Here is a 13,073-nt window from a genome sequence, read left to right on the forward strand (position 1 = left end):
GGGGTCACAGCTAATGATGGAAAACATTTCAGGAAGTGACAGCAAGCACTGGAGAGAATAAGGCAGAAGATCACAGGAAAGGAATAAACAGATGAAGAGATAAACCAGGAGGATTGAACTGCCAGGAATGACCAGCTTAAATAATTAAAAAAAAGAAAAAAGAAAGACTGACACTGTTGACAGAGATCTCCTCCTGGGATGAGAGCTGCATATAAAAAAAAAGAGAAGTTGCTGACCTCCCGCTGCTGTCACTGCTCAGGGTGATGAAGACATCATTTGATAAGCGTCTTAAGGCTAATTTAGGTGTTTTTATGTTTAGTTTGTTCTAGAAACTGATGTGGAGCTGCTGGTTAAGGGAAAGCGTGTTAGAAAATATAGTACAGGAACTTCAGTGACATCATCACTGAACCCAATATTGCAAGTAGTGTTAGGGGGGAAGGTTAGCAAGTTTAAGTAAAAGTGAGAAAAATAGAAGCTAGTAGGCACAAACAGGAAATTATATTCAGGATAAAAAAAAGGATATCTATATAATTAAATCCAATGAAACTTCTCAGGAAGGAATTTTAGGTTCCTCATTAAAACATGCTATTTTAAAACATAAGAAAATTGATTGGAATCACCCATCGCATCATCAACAAGGCTGCATGTGCACTGGATAATCAGGTTAGACAGAGATAGCGTATCCTAGGAGACGCATCACTGGCTTCCCTAGTTACCAGTGAGTAGGCTAGCAAAAGTGTACAGATGTTAGGCAAGGCACAGTGAAAGAATTTAAATTTCACAGAGATTTAAAAGACATTAAGATTACACAAAAATCAGACACTGCAGGGAAAAATAAAAATAAAAGGAATAAGCATAGTATAAAGACAAAAATATTCAGCTCTGAGAACTATTTAGTGCTATGATGTCATCGAGTATTGTGACAAAACAGACAGAAAAGAAAAAGATAGTTACAGAATCAGAGCAATTGGTGCCTGATCATTGAAAGGGAAGGACCTATTAAATCAGTCCTCTCAAATCAAGGCCTAACTAATACAGGTAAGTGCAATTATAATGGAGAACAGTGAATGTATGATTGAAGAATGATAGTAAGATATGTATGAGCTAATTTCCTTGGTAATTAAAAAAAATAAATGTATGCATGTTTGATTAAATGACTCCGTGTTCTAATGCCACATCTCAAAGAGTGTAAAAGTGTGTATGATATACATTGGCTGTTCTGTAATAGTAGTGCAAGCGTTGTGAGTTATATATTTTTTTATTAGTTAGAATATATAAAGTTGCAATTAACTTCATTGATTTTAGTAATCGGAAGATCCTGGAGCAGTGAAGGGAGTTAGTTTTGCTTCCATTTAAATTGTTTAAGGTTAAGTTTAGGAGGAAGATTTCAAGTTAAAAAAAGAAAAGAAGAACTGTCCAGCAACAAAAAAGCAGCGACAAAAATAAAAGAAAAAAAAAGAAGAAAGATAGATAAGTGACTTTTGCATTGATGAACTCTTAAATTTAAGAGTAATTTCATATTTGATTTAATTAAAAGAAGTATATAAGTAAAATGATATATATAGAGAGAGCAACAATAAGACAATTCTTATTTATGACTGAATTTAATAGTTTATTTTTTTTCTTAAAATTATTTCATGGGATTTCAATATTATAAGGAAGTAACATATATTAATAGTATATAAAGTTAATAATTTTTTTTTTGTTAAATGAGAAATTTAAATAAAAATGAGAATTTGAATTGATTTGAGTTGGCTATTCCAATGATTTTTTTAGCGGTAAATAGTATTTCTGTGTTTAATATCTGACTACCTTGCTACCGCACGACTATACTACTCGGCCACAGGAGTCTTCTAACAGAAGTACATTTGCTGGCTTACACAAGCACAGAGTCAACCTGCCAAACATAGCAGCTTTCTAGTGGCACTAACTCAGTTTCTGTCTTTCTAGGACTATCCCTTCAGTGTGTGCAAAAATGTCTGTCATACATACACATGCATAGGCACCAGTTCTGTGGGTGCTGTGGGTGCTTGAGCACCCGCAATATTGTTTCCTGCACTCCTGCACATTGGGAGCTGAGAGTTCCATGCTGTAGGACTGCCAGGGAATGCAGGAAGGAAGTGTTTTTAATCACCTATTTATTGCCTCCTTCTCCCCCTGTAGTCCATTGGCTGAAATATTTGACCAATGTGTTTGGCGAAGGCAAGCATTGCACTTCTGTTTCCTAGCTACTGTTCCCAGCTTCTCCTGTAGCTCATTGACAGTCTGTTTGGCTTACCATATCAGCTCAGGTACAGGTTATTTGAGGGATATACATCATTGAATAAATCTACAGCCTTTATATCCAATTGCTATGCTTTGTTATGCTTTTGTAAGGATGTGAACCCTGGGCCGAGATGAGAGGTGTCTCCACCCATAGGGAGAAGCCCTGTGAGCCTCACCGTTGGTGGGTGCGGTCTCAGCAGTGTAGGACAAAGATGTATGATAGAGACTTTATTATAAAGGAAGAAAAAGCATAGCCTGCAGAGCGGGAGATGCAAATAAGTACAGTTCTGAGCAGTGGGTTATACCCAGGGTGATACCACTGATGTGAAGATATGGTAGTGGCCTGCAGAGCGGGGTATACCAGGAAGTCCCTTCAAACGAGTAGAGATTACTTCAGAAGTGCAGATCAGGTAGTGGCCCGCAGAGCAGGGTACGCTGAGGATGTCTGTACTGAAGATGGTGACGATGAGATAGTCTGAGGTGCAGGAACCCAGAAGTGGATCTTGTAGCTGGTACGGCAATAACCTGCAGCACAGGGTATACTGGAACATCTTCTACTGAAGAGGAACACAGGGTATACTGGAACATCTTCTACTGAAGAGGAACAGTAGTGGCCCAAGGCACAGGGTACACTGCAGTGAAGCTTCAGTAAAGCTAGTATTGTTGAAGTCTGTAGTAAAGTACTCACAAGTGGAAGTTCCAGGAGAGTGTCCCGAGAAGCAGGTCAGGTACTAGTCCAAGGCAGGAAGGCCCTCCGAAGAGCAAATAGCCAGGAACGCGGAAAGGCCCCCGAGGAGCGGGTACCCAGAGCGTCCAAATGCCAAGAGAGGAATCTGGAATTGGAATTCCAAGAATGGAGCAGATTCAGTAACGAGGGAACTCCTTCCTAACTCGTTGAAGCAAAGGGTCAGTCAGCTTAAGTACAGCAGCGAGTTGACGTCATCCGGAGGGGACGCCCCCAAGGTTCCCACCATGACCTGTACAAAGGAGGCCCTTGCACGTGCGCGCAACTTAGGTGATTCTGGAGACAATATGGTGGTCGGCAGCACCCACGCCATCCCGGGGATGCCGGGGAGATCGGCGGTGGCTGGCGGAGGCCGCTATTCTTCCTAGGATTGATGATGCAAGGAATAAGGAGGTGAGCATGAGTGGTCGCAGCTGTCTAAGGGGATGTAGTGAATAGAGCTGAAAGAAGAGAATTACCCCCCTCCCCAAATATAAAATTCAGAGTATTCACATGCAGGTGGGGGGGGGATTAAGAGAGTAGTGAGGTAAGAAGGGGAGAGGGAAGGTAGATTAGGAGAATGAGAGAAAAGGTTGAGAAAGTAAGGTGGTGGCAGGAGAGTGAAGAGACTGTAATGTGGATAGATTGTTGGTGGGGTGGGGGATGGAGCAGGAGGGGGGAGACTGGTGAGGATGAGCTGGGATTGGGGAGAAGAATGAATTGTGGGACTTTGAGTACCTCCCTGGCTTTTGTTTTAGTCACATGAGTCTTTCCCATGTTCACATTACCTACTCCTCTATGTACCTTTAAATACAGGCTGGTCAGGCACACTCATAACGCACTCTGTGCTGTTTTTTAGTTTTTGCTGGGGACATGCAGTTTTGTTCAGTTCAGCGCCGCCAATCATTTTCAAAAGTCCACTCCTATCCATACATATATCAATATCTCTGTATACAATGTATAATGTGTGCACTGTTGACTGACTCCTTTTACACACGCACACATAGAAACATAGAAATGACGGCAGAAAAAAGACCAGTCGGCCCATCCAGTCTGCCCCAAGCTTCGACAAAAAATAAACTGTAAGAAAGAAGACAAAGAAGGCTAGTAGGGCGTCACAGTGAGTGAGGGCACTGACTGCAGTAGTGAAGATCAGAAAAAGCCCTTTGCCAATGCTAATGCCTTCTTTTTAAAAGCTACTCTGAGAGAGCTTCTGAATACACAGCCTTTCTCTGCAAAACCCAGGAGAACAAATGGAGTTTCTTTGCACATACTCAGACTTTTCAGTGGGAGGGAGGATGTCGGCATCTCTAGATCCAGATGTCAGTTATTGGCTAGTTAAAGAAATTGATTACTCCTAACATAGAAACATAGAAATGACGGCAGAAGAAGACCAATCTGCCCATCCAGTCTGCCCAGCAAGCTTCACACTTCTTTTTTCTCATACTTATCTGTTTCTCTTGGCTCTTAGTAACCTTAGGTTCTAATTCCCTTTTCACCCCCACCATTAATGTAGAGAGCAGTGATGGAGCTGCTTCCAAGTGAAATATTAAGTTTGATTAGTTGGGTAAGCGGCAGCATAGCCCTTTCTATTTCTATACTCCTCTGCCCTTTCTATTTCCCTAGGCTTCCATTTCATAGATCCATAAATAAAACAAAAATGGTCTCATTCATTGTATTTTACCCATTTGTTTCAAACAAATGCAGATCCCTAACCACTACCTTACCCATCCCTTCTGACAATCTTGAGGACAATTCAGGGAGCAAAGTTCTTATGTGCACCAAACAAGAGAGGGATATGGGCTGATTGTACTTGATGATTTTAAGTTAGATAAGGTGATGGCAGAAGCAAGACTGATGCTTGAGTTTATAGAAATAAAAAGGGGGTGATAGCGCCTCTATGAAAGTCCCTGGTGACACCTCATTTGGAGGACTGTGTGCAATTCTATATATAAGGGGTACTTCCGTTCCCTTACCAATCTTTTTCCCTTTTTTCCATTTTTTAGGCAGGTTGACCATCTCTAAGATTTTTCCCTGCCCTGGGTCAGGCTCCCCCTGTACAAACTGAGCTAAGCACATGCACTTCATGGTTGGTTGCAGTCTTGCTTTCTGGAAGGTGAGGAGTGGTATTCATGGTTCCTCAAATGTAGGCCCTGCTGCCTGTTCCAGAGGGATAGGACCTTGCTCTGCTTACCAGTGTCGTTACAGACCTGGAAGAGGGAGTGTCCCATTGGAGGAAAGAAAGGAAGAAAGCATTTTCACCTTTTGAGAGAACTGGTTGTGTTTTAACCTGCTCCTAGCTCAGGAGGGCAGACACCCCTGCCTGAGTGGATTAGGCTAGGGCCCTACTTTGCCCTGCAGCCAAAGTGGGGACTGTAGATGCCAGAAGATGCCTGGCGAGGCATGGAAATGTTTCTATTACAGAATATAACATAGTAGATAGAACAGAGGTATCCGGTTGCCATGGAGAAAAGCAGCTGAAGTGCCGTTTTGAAGCTTTGGTTCTGACTGAGCTTCCTCAGCAGAAGAAACAGTTACAATCAGAGGGGGAGGGGTGCTGTGTTTGAGTTGACGCAGTAAGAGATAAAATTGTTGCCATTTAGACATAGACAGCTGTTTAGCTGTGGTGTCGAGGACACGGCAGGAAAATACACAGCTTTAAAAGTAGATTTGAATGAAAGACAGAGGAAAGTTTACCTGTTAAGTTACAGTAGAGACAACCTATTAGAAATGTTTTTGAAGTGCTTTTGAACAAATAAAGAGTTTTGAAGGGCATTAAAAATAGAAATACATAAGAAATATTTGTTTTTATTTAGATAGGTACTTTTTTATATCAGAAATCTATTTAAAATCAGACTTGATTATATAATTAGAACAGGCTGAGCTCCCCTACATGTATTGGTTTAATCCGGTTGCTATAGTAGTTATCAAAGTTCCCTGATGGTATCTAAGAATGACATCAATATAGCTTCCTTAGTTACGTGTGAAAAGACCAGAGTAATGATACCATTAGAGGTCAAAGCACTGAAAATAAATTAAAAGTTATACTGAGTTGAAAATCAAAAAGATAGGAGAAAGAATTATAATAAATTATATTTGAAAAGAATGTCGAAGGAAAGAACATTAAATAAAAAAAGTTAAGAAATAATTTACTTTATTAAAAAAAATAGTGCAAGTGACATCAGAGAGCATGTATCTAAATCCCTTCAGAAAGTAAGTGGCAGTTAGAAAAGCATGGGCAGAACCTGAGCAGAACTGGTTGAGAGAGGAGGTGCTGCATGAATGTTCCTCATAGTTATTGATTCTATTCTGCTCAGATGAAAATAAGAAGTAGCATTTTGGCAAACTTGTAAAGAATAAGAATGTGAGTATGCATATGTTGGTAATAGTGTAGGTAAGTTTAAAAAAATAACTGTCCCGTGTAAAATTGATGGCAGTTTTTGTTAGAGAGACTGAAAATAAGAGAAACATTATTATGAACAGTGAATATATATGCTGTTGAGCTGGAAAAGAAAAGAAAGAGTGCATAAGTTAAAAGTTGTAAAGAATATAAGAAGGAACAATATATAATACAGCAAGAAGCTGTATTATAGAGCAGAAGTCTGTATTAAACAGATACTGGACAGTTGTTTGCGAATGACAAAAGCACACTGAAAAAAAACAAACAACAACTTGCCAAGTTAGGGAAAAATTTGATTATCTTTTATTTTCTTTAGCTAGAATTCAGTTACAATACAATATAAGGCTCTCTCACTCGTTCATAAGGCCTTGTACAACCCCAAAATGAATTGGTTCAATGACTCCCTCCGATTTCACCAAGCCAATAAACCCACTAGACACATTCATCTCGCCACCATGCCCACCACTTCACCTAAACTCTACAAATTAACCTCCACGAGAGCGCGTGCATTATCAATCGCAGGGCCCATTCTCTGGAATACAATGCCAGTTGAACTTCGCCAAGAAGAATGCCCAAAAACTTTCAAGCGCAAGCTTAAGACCTGGCTCTTCACCAAAGCATACACTTAAATTCTCATTTCTCTCATCTATGCCCTCCCATCTCTGTCCCCCTTGACCCAGATTTTCGCTAAACGCGGATGAGTCCCCCTCGAACTGGTTTCTCCCTAAGCATACATCATTCCTCCTCTCACTCCCTTCTGTATTACCCTACCCCCTCCCTACCCCTTCTTCTCCCCCCCTCTCCTCACCCCTTCCCTTCACATTTGATATTTCATGTTATTCCCTATAATTGTACATTTTGTATATACCTGCAATCCTTGCCTACACTAATTTATTAATCTAATTTCATTCTTCTGTCACTTTTCCTCCTTTTTTCTCTTTTTACCCTCTTGTATTCATGTTATTTTAATTTTAGATTAATGCTTTATTTCCCCTACCTTTCCTTACTCTCTAATTATTATGTTTCAATATGTTCCAATTGTATTATGTTAAACTTGTTCGATGTAAAGCGCCGCCACAGGCACTAGTTTCTTGTTTCGCTGTGAACCGATGTGATATCATTGATGAATGTCGGTATATAAAACCGTTAAATAAATAAATAAAATAGATAACATGCTTATGCGAACTCATCTTTAAGGTGATAGTATTTATTATTGATTTGTTAAAGGTAGGAAGTAGGTACTAACAGTTAAAAGAAAGAAAAGAAGAAGAAGCAAGATTATTCAAAGCAAAGAAGAAGAAACAAACCTATTCATCGTACTCTAGCAACGCACACGAGTAAAGTAAAAGAAAAAGACAAAACAAAGATAAGAAGAACTAAAGTTAAGTAAATACATAAACAAGCTTGTTTATAAACAGTGTTTGAAGTAAAGAAAAATTACTCACCTGAATAACAAAGACTGAACTGAAGGACTTGTTTAATGAAAAGAGTTTTAAAGTAATAGCAAGATATAAGTAAAAGAAAACCTGATGTAAAATTATAATAGTAATGATTATAAGTTATACTTATCTGAATTTCTTTAAGAGGTTAATGGATATTTAATGTATTTGAAGTATTGTTTGGTGAAAAGAAAAAAATAAAACATTTAAGGTAAAAGATAATAATAATCACAACTTTGGCTTTTATCCTTTTTCTAATTTACCTCATTCCTCTCCTAATCGGCAGGAGTACAACTGATCAGGTGATAGAATGTATTTCACTCTATCCTTTATAAAGTACCTGATAAGGAAAGAGGATTTTCATATATACCTCGTTACTATTAACACCAAGGTTACCCATATCCTTCCCTCGGCCTGGGTATTATAAAAAAAAAGGGAGGGTAACCCGTGTAAAGGTGGTTTACAGTTTGAATTAGTTTTTTCTTTATTCTTGGATGGTAGGAAGGTTTTTCCCGCCACTTTCATACCCACTTTTGGAGAAAATATTTTCAAATCTTTCCTGTCACCAGGAAAGGACAGTGACTTAGAGCTGGAGAGAGAAAGAGAAAGACACTAAATTGGAGTTTTATTCCATCTGTATTCAGAGACTTTTATTTTTGTAATTTTGTGATTTTCTATTTTTATTTTGGGATTGAGTTTTTATTTGAATACCTCTTTGAGCGTTTTGCCTTCTCTTTCTGAATTGAAGAACCAGCCTGCTGAGATCTGCTGGAGTGAGTACCCTTGTGAGAAAGGTCAAGTGGGACTGGAGAGACTTGTGCAGTGATCTCTACCTTGAGTGCGCCTAGGCCTCCCTCCCCACCAGTGGAACCCCAGCACCCCAGTGGTGGTAAATGGAGAGAAGTGTTAGAGGCCTGGGAAGATAGACTGTTGTGATGTTTTTTTCCCTTTATGCTATTGTATCCTCCCTCTTTTAGATGAACAATGTACATTTTAAAACTTTGATGTATACCCATTGTTTTATGTTATTCTCTGTAAACCGTTGTGATGTATATTCGAACGACGGTATTCAAAATCTTTTAAATAAAATTACCTCCTTGGAGCTCACAATTATTCTACAGGGAGCTGGATCCAATAAGACTGCATGGTGATCAACTCCTTCCAGACTGCGGGCTCTTGTCAGTGATTCCAATATTGGAGCATGCTACAAAAAAACAACAAAGACCAAACCATTAATAATTTCCAAATGGGGGTGCTGGAATGACCCATCTCAATAAACAATTGGACAAGCACAGAGGATTTCTGAGGGAGAGATAGGGACTATAAAGCTGAATGGGAGATGTGAATTAGTATGGTCTTTTTCTGCCATCATGTTCAATTTTTCTGTTTCTACACACAAGCACTCATAGTCATCCATGCTTATCCAGCAGAACTTTGTCCCAAATTTCTAACCACAAATGTGCTCAGTGGATTCCTCTGTCCTAATAACTGGGCATAATAGGCAAATCCAGGAAATGTGGCCACTATGGTTACCATCTGGTGATGTATAGATGATGTGGAGATATATGAGTTATATATTTGCACTTTAGCTTGTGTCATTAAGAAATAATTTTATAGGATAGTTTTAGCAAGTGCAATAAATAGTAGGTATGAATTATTCTCCTGCTTATCAATATAGCAGTGAATTATTTTATTTATTTATTTATTTAGTGATTTTTATATATCGCGGCACGTAAAAGGATACATCACCTCGGTTTACAATAAACAATAAATTAGCAACAGGCTTTACAGACAACAGGCTTTACATACAGTAAACAATAACAACCGCAACGGGCTTTATATAAATAACGGACTTATGTCAGGACTGCTTGTGTCTTTTAATATCATTACAGTCCTTGAGATCCATACTTCCATGGATGTATGCTGAATGTCTGAGTAGATAAAGGGTATATGTTGAAAAGGGTGTGCATGCATGCAGAAAGCATGGATGTATGTGTGAATGAGTGATGAGTGAGTGATAAAGAGAGAGAATAAAACTGTGAATGTAAATTGAATTAGGTTTACAATAGGCTAGGAGAATTTGTGTGCATGTTATATAGGTGAATGTACTGTAATTATTAGGATAGTCCAAAACAGTTTATAAAAAGCAAGTGTTACAAGCTCAGAAGAAAAATTGGCATGGACCTTTTATCAGCATATTTAGCCTGGGAATGTTTAGTCTGTATTTAGAAATACAGCAAGGCTGTGAAATATTGGGGGTGTGTGTGTGTGTGTGTGGGGGGGGGGGGTGTTATCTGATAATCTTAGTTCCTACCTAAACTTCAGGATGAAATTCAAATAGTGTTTATCTAGTAGAGGACAAGACACAGTGTTGGGATGAAACTGATAAGTGGCCTAGCAGTAGCAACAGCTGATCAGGAATGCCCTGATTAAATTGTGATTTTGCATAAATTGCAGATATCAAAATTTTAGGCTTATATGAAAATGTTGTTGGTTCAAAATAACATTTGTTGCCTAATATCTGGCTAACTACTTTGTTGGCTTCCTACTAATATGTTTTTTGCTCTTTATCCAGTTATACTTTGTTAGTTTGCCATATATTTCATCTTATGTATTGCACAGTTACAGGTTTTGGGGGCGGATTTTAAAAGGGTTATGCGCGTAACCCCAAAAACCCGCTCCTGAGCGCGCCGAGCCTATTTTGCATAGCCCCAGTGACGAGCGCAAGCCCCGGGATGAGGGTAAGCCCCGGGGCTTGAAAAAATGGGCGAGGCGTGGGCGGAGCGTGGGTAGTCCGGGGTGGGGTGGTCCAGGGGCAGGGTGGGGCGGGGGGTGTGGCCAGAGGCCTCTCCACTGCCACTGGGCCTGGGAATCGCATGCCGGCATATCAGAGACAGGCGTAAATAAAAATATAAAGGTGGGGGGGGGGTTTTAGGTAGGGCTGGGGGTGGATTAGATAGGGGAAGGGAGAGGAAGGTGGGGGGGCAGAAGGAAAGTTCGATTTCGGAAAGGCCTCGGAGGGAACGGGGAATGGCATCGTGGCTCCCCTAGGGCTCGGCGCACGCAAGGTGCATAAGTGTGCACCCCCTTGCGTGCGCCGACCCCAGATTTTAAAATATGTGCGTGGCTGCACGTGCATGTTATAAAATCGGGCGTAGATTTGTGTGCGCCGGGTTGCGCGCACAAATCTACGCCCGCACGTAGGTACAAATATCTGGCCCTTTATGTATTGTTTCTCCTCCTGTTACATGTAAACTGATGTGATGTCCTTCGAATATCGGTATAAAAAAGCCTCAAATGAATAAATAATAAATTTTAAAGAACCTTTGCGACTATACTAAATGTAGAGATCCCTTAAATTTCCTCACTAGTAAATGTGACCCATTTAGAAGGTTTTATTTGGAGAAAGGAGTATGTGGATATCCATTTGTACGTGCAGCCCTTTAATGAGTGCCTTAGTGGAATGTTCCATTGAGAGGTTAAATAGACCTTTAGGGGGTCATTTTCAAAGGAGTTACGCATGTAAATGTGACATACTATCGTAGCAATTTTCAAAAGCTATTTACTCGAGTAAAGTGCACTTACTTGAGTAAATCCTATGGACAATTCAATGGCATATATTGTAGCAATTTTGAAAAGCCCACTTACTTGAGTAAAGTGTATTTACTCGAACAAAAACCAGTTTTGCTCGAGTAAATGCTTTTGAAAATCTGGCCCTTAGTGTTCCAGAAGCTTCAGTCTATAGCAGGAGTGGTAGCAGCTACAGACTAATGTGCATGTTGTTTAACAGTAAAGACTTTTATTTGAAGAGTGTTTTTTTGAGTCCAAGTCATTGTACCCTAAAAGCCTCGAGGTGAAATTTCTCCATTGTTTGGAAACAAACCACAGCCCCATTTCAGGGTGAGAGCATGGGGGAGAAGGAGGGTAAATTACATAAAATCATTAACTCAGCACAGGAAAATTAGTTCTTACCTGTTAATTTTCATTCCTGTAGTACCAAGGATCAGTCCAGACTGCTGGGTTATGCCTCCCTTCCACCAGATGGAGTCAGAGAAAAGCTGAAAAGGCACCTCCCATATACCCTGGTGTGCCACCTGCGATCCCTCAGTATAATCAATATCAAAGCAGAATGAATGTAACATATGGTAACAACCAATGACTAGATCAAGTCAAACAGTAACTTCTGAAACAACTATAAACGGTTGACAAAAAGAATGATGTCATATCTGCAAAGATGTTCTGAGAAATCTGTAAAAGAGAAACAATACAAACAGACGAGCGGGACTCATCCTTCTCTGGGCGGGTGTATGGACTGATCCTTGGTACTACAGGAACAAAAATTAACAGGTAAGAACTAATTTTCCTTTCCCTGTACGTACCAGGATCAGTCCAAACTGCTGGGATGTACCCAAGCTGCCCTAAAGGAGGTGGGACCTCGAGATCCCCGCTCGAAGCAGACTGCTGTCAAACGAATCCATTTTCGGATCCCGCACATCCAAGCGGTAATGCTTGGCAAACATGTGCAAAGATTTCCAAGTAGCCCGGCAAATCTCTTGAGGTGAGACACATTCGCTCTCTGCCCAGAATGCCGCTTGTGATCGAAGAGAATGTGCCTTAAGCCCCTCCGGAACGGGACGCCCGTGACATATATAAGTTGAAGCAATAGCGTCTTTGAACCAGCGAGCAATAGTAGCCTTAGAAGCTTTAGTCCATTTCTTAGGACCACTCCACAAAACAAAAATATGGTCTATCAATCGAAAAGGATTAGTAACTTCCAAGTACCGCAAGAGGACCCTTCGAACATCCAACCTTTTGAGATCCTGTGCCTGATGAGCATTCCTATCCTCATCTGAGAATGCCGGCAATTCAACTGTCTGGTTGACATGAAAAGCCGATACCACCTTAGGCAAGAAAGAAGGAACAGTTTGAAGGGAAACCCCTGAGTCAGTGATGTGCAGGAAAGGCTCCCTACAGTACAACACTTGAAGTTCTGAGATTCTTCTAGCTGAGCAAATAGCCATAAGAAACACTGTCTTAAGTGTTAAATACTTTAGCATCGCTCGCTTCAGAGGTTCAAAAGGGGAACTACCCAGGCCCTGAAAAACCAAATTCAAACTCCAAGACGGACAGATCGAACATGCTGGCGGCTTTAGGTGCTTGACACCCTTCAAGAATCTGGCCACGTCCGGGTGAAGGGTGATGGAAGCACCATCAACCTTACCTTGAAAACAGCCCAGGGCTGCTA

This window comes from Rhinatrema bivittatum, chromosome 2 (assembly GCF_901001135.1).
Source record: "Rhinatrema bivittatum chromosome 2, aRhiBiv1.1, whole genome shotgun sequence".
Taxonomy (NCBI): Eukaryota; Metazoa; Chordata; class Amphibia; order Gymnophiona; family Rhinatrematidae; genus Rhinatrema; species Rhinatrema bivittatum.